Source organism: Microcebus murinus, chromosome 10 (assembly GCF_040939455.1).
Source record: "Microcebus murinus isolate Inina chromosome 10, M.murinus_Inina_mat1.0, whole genome shotgun sequence".
NCBI lineage: Eukaryota > Metazoa > Chordata > Mammalia > Primates > Cheirogaleidae > Microcebus > Microcebus murinus.
Genome location: NC_134113.1, coordinates 1,822,026 through 1,826,899, shown reverse-complemented (window position 1 = coordinate 1,826,899; position 4,874 = coordinate 1,822,026).

Below are 4,874 nucleotides of genomic sequence, written 5' to 3'. Positions count from 1 at the left end.
TATTTTCCTTATGTCCCTTGAAATTAAATTATACATGGGGACTCCAGCCAAGGAACCCTCGCAGTTTGCCTCGACTTATCTTTCCGCTCTTGTGCTCTCCGGGCATGGTTAATGCAACCAGTTGCTGCATTGATCAGGTGCGAATGCGGAGCTGATAGCTACTCATCGCTCAGCATTTAAAAACTGTATCAAAGCCCCCTGTATAAAAAGTGCTTTTACACTCCTCTTCATCTTGTTTCATACTTTCTTGCCCCAAGAAAAAGTTTTTATCACCTCTCTGAGGAATTTAATAGCTGTGAATTGCAAACCTGACAGCTATGCATACCTGCGTTAGCATTTACTAAGGAGCCCGAGCTGATTGCTTTTTCTTCTGTAAATTCGATGCCAAACGTTTACAAAGTTGCGTACCTGGCACCTGAGCAGTTTTGTCTTCAGGAATACCCAGAACGCAGGGGGCTTTCAGGCAGGTTCGATCTGTGTCTATCAGGACTTGCCTAAAACCCACAAATGAGACAACTGCTATGAGCCAGGCCCTTACCCCTCCTCCTGTAGCCATGTGACTGGCAACTTTGTATCGCTTACGGCTACTTTTAGACCTGAAGCTCAAACCTGGTCTTCACAGCTACTCACACAGTGCGTGTTGAGCAGGCTGTGTAGACATCGGGGTTTTATTAGGGAAGGCTGGAGACGGCGCAGTTGTTTCGTTGTCTCGTCATAGACCCGTCTCCATTCGGAGTTGGTGCCAACTTACGTTCTAGACTACCTACCGAGGCGCGGACTTCCGGGCCGGGCACGCTCCCGCGTTCTCCAGGCGGTCTCGGGGCCGCGCTCCCCACTGGCTTTGGTAGCGTCCTGCAGTAAACGTCACAAACAACAGCCTCCCAGCGGGGGGGAGCAAAGTGCGCTCATTGCACTGATCCACCAGCCGGGAGATGACTGCGGTCTGCTACCCGCGCCGCTGTCTGTAACGTGACAAAGACGCGTGGCTGGGGGCTGCCCGGGTCCCGCCGGCCTGCCCGGGAGCCGCTCTCTTCCCTGCCCGCCCCTCTGAGGGGGTGAGCACGTGAGGGACCCGAGGCACGGGGCAGGACGATGCAGAGACAAAGTCCTCCACCTGCCACCTGCAAAGGGCGGCTCCCTCCTGCTGGCGGAGTGGGAGAAGGTCCCCAAGGCCCCGCAGTAGCGCGAGACCCCAGCCCAGGCCTGGGGAAGAAGGTTCCGGCGCAGGCCCAGGGTGGCCACGGGCAAACAGGGCCACGTGTGGTCACAGCCAAATAAAGATGGTGCTTTTCGGCTGACGTCCAACTTGGAAAAGAGAGAAAATGCAGGTGGGACATGAGCAAGGGCTTCCCTGGCTGCGGTCCTTCTGCAGTGTAGGAGCCGTGGCCGGTTATGTCCGTAGGGTGGGCGGGCCAACATGTCGTGGCCCCAGCACACCGGTCTGGGTGTGTTAGTAGGTGCCACTTTTTTTTTTTTTTTTAATGAGTAAATGATGAGTTCAACAGAGTTAAAATGATTTTTTATATTGCAGGATTTTTTTTTTTTTTTTGAGCTTTTGAAATACCAGTCTTCTCTGCAATCTCTAAGAAAGAGGTGTTGCTGCTCCAACTCACAGACTTGCTGGCCGAGAAGGCGCCCTGCGGTGTCTCCGGGCGGGAATGTGGGGCGGGTCTGGCTGTCTGTCGGCTGCAGGGCGGTCGTTGCGTGGCCGGCGGGTTGCTCACCGAGGGCGCGGAGCGAAAGCCCTTCTCCCCACACGGCTGGCCACGTGGCCACAAACTCCCAGCCGCCGGCTCCTCGTCTGCAGGAAACGATGCCACCAGTGTAGCAAGGTTGCAGTCCGACTTTCGGGTGTGCACACGGCACACAGCGCGTCCTCCAGGGGCAGGGCTGTGCCCACGGGTTCACGCCACGCGGGACAGAACGCTGCAGCTGTTCATCCGAACGCAAGTCCCCGCTCAGCTCCTAAACTCTGGATAAACACTTCTCACTCACTACCCGGTTCTGCTGTTTTTATTTCTAAGACGACCGGGACCCACAGCAGAAGCAAATTCACCCACAGACACCTCGGGGCCGTTAGGGGAAACGCCGATCACCCCGCAAATGCCGAGAATGCCCCCGGCGGCTGCTGTGCCCGGCCCCGGGGCACGCTGGCCCCGACCTGGCGCGGGGAGCCGGCCTCGGCGTGGGCCCCGGGGAGGAGAAAGAAGTCTGGAGATTTCCGTGGTGCTTCGGAGGAACTTTTCTGTAGGAAACAAACCTTCAGAAGTGGGAATTATAATTGAACCGAGTTCAGGATAGCCAAGTGTAATTTTAGCAACAAAAGTAGATGGTTCCAGAAAAAGAAGCCCAGGAACAGTCAAATTAAGCCGCAGTGAGATAATTGGGCGGCAGGTTTGGCGAGGCGGCGTGTGAGTGTGAAGGGGAGAAAGGGAACTTTTCTATTGTGAGGACGAGAAAGAGACAGAACAGGCACATGCGGAGAGTCTGAGGCTCTGGGAATTTTTATCTGAAGCCTGAAGAGCCTCAGGACCAGCCAAGAATTATCCCCGAAAACGCGGTCCGTGCCAGCCTGCCGCCGACGGCGCCGTCCCCACCTTGAGGTTCTGGCTTTGACACACCCGTCCCCTGCCCCAGCTCGGCAAGGACCTCTCCAGGTCACGGAGACCCCGAGCTGGCCAGCAGGGTCCCGGTCCCCTCACCCCACTCCCACCCCACGCCTAACCGCGTGCCCGGCACGCAGCCAACTTTCGAGAATCTTTGGTAGGTGAGGGACGTGGTTTCCATCATGAATTGATTTTTTATTACCAGCTTTGTGTCCAAAGTATTGGAAGAGATGCTTTGTCTCTCTTCACTTAGTTCTGCTGTTCTCATTTTAAGGTAGTTGGGGTTGGGGTAAGGAAACCGTGCGCAAACAGAGACGGGGAGTCTGCCAGAAAAATATCTCCAGGTTCATGAATTACTTAAGAAGCAAGCTGGCATTCTGCATCCGGGGGTATCGAACTTCTATCCGAAGTGATGTGAACTAATCAAGTACTTGGTATATGGTGTATTGGTTTCCTGGGGTTGCCACAAAAAGTTACCACGTCTGGGTAGTTCTGGAAGCCACAAGTCCAAACTCGAAGTGCTGGGGGCATCGGTTTCACCAGGAGGTGCTGGGAGAGTTCTGGTCCAGGCCTCTCTCCCTGGATCTGGTGGTGGCCTGCAGTCCTCAGCTTGTGGACACGTCACCCCAGTCTCCGCCTCCATCCTACATGACCTCTTCTCCCTGTGCCCTCTCCCCTCTCCTCTTCTGTCTCCTGTGAGGACACCTGTCTGGGTTGAGGGCCCACCTGGATGGGCCAGAGCGACCTCATCTGGAGATCTTTGACCTTGTGAAATCTTCATAGACCCTATTCCGAGGGGGGCCACATTCCCAGGTTCAGCAGGTGGACGTATTTTGGGGGTCCACCATGCAGCCCCCTATGCCTGGCTGTATTACTCACTCATGAATTGGACCATCATGTAACGAGACCACGGGAGGAAGGCCTGGTCTAGTCTCATCTCACTGATCCACGGTTGTTGTTGGAATGAGCTCTCCACCACTGGAAAGTCTGTACTTTCCAGTGGTGTACAAACAAACATACAAACAAACATATCTCATGATTTTGAGCTCTGTAGAGCAGACCCAACAGGGCCCAGGGACCATCCTCCCTCCTGCTTTGTGACCTGTCGTCCTGCCTTCCCAGGCTGATGGGTAGTGTCATCGTCATCTGCAGAGGAACTGGTACAACCTGGGCCACCGGGAAGCTCGGAAGGACCATCTCCTCCGAGCTCACCCCAGGGAAGGGCCACTGGTGAATGGCGTCGGACCTTCACTTTTCTTACCGTGCCGGTGTTTCCTCCTAATGGGCGGGAGGACCTGTGACTGCCAGGGTCTGCTTTTCCTGCAAGGAGCTCAGAGCTGGGCGTGTGGCTCCAGTCTGGTGCTGACCCAGGACTCCAGCGTCTTCTTCCATCTTCCTCTGGTCTGACCTCCAATTCCGATGATATTTTTCCAGATTCTAACATATTACTTTTTCTTATGATATATTTTCTTCTAAATGATTTCAAAATTTTTTTGTGGAATGAACGAAGAATTGGCTAGATGGATCCAGGGATGGGTATAGAGGTGGATGGATAAGTGGATGGATGGAAGGACGGATTGATGGGTGGCAGAGGAATGACATGATGGATCAACGGATAAATGGACAGGTGGGTGGGTGGGTGGCTGGCTTACAGGAAAAGGGTATTTTAAACCCATGCAAACATCTGGTTCAATTTTAATAAATATAAATATATATATATATATATTCAAAATAGAATTGCAACAATTGATCTAGTTTCATCAAAACAGAACTTTCTAATTTGCCACAATTAATTATTCTTTACATGATTCGGATAAGTAGTTTTATTTTCATTTTTACTTTACTGACATTAATTTTTGGGGAATCCATTACTTTGGCTTAAATTTTACAACAAATATTTGACTTTATAATCAGTGTAGCCATATACAGTTTTACCAGTTATACCAATGATAAACACCGCAAGCTTTCTTTTTAAGCGCATTCTTTCTACACAGCTCAAATTTTCCTAGTTAAATTTTGCACATTTAAATTTCGTGAAAATGATAATGATACATTTACAGTGTGTAATTTTATTCCCTGCTATATTTATTTTTTTTGTTATTTCTACCAGTAATATTCATTATAAAATAAATAAACTTCATAGTCCATATGCTTCTCTTATTTCAAAAGAAAATTGTGAGAAATTTCTCTCAGACATTCCAGACTTGCTCTTTGGTTCAGGATCTATTTACATTCTTGCTAGTTTGGGGGTGGTTTGCTTGTTTGTCT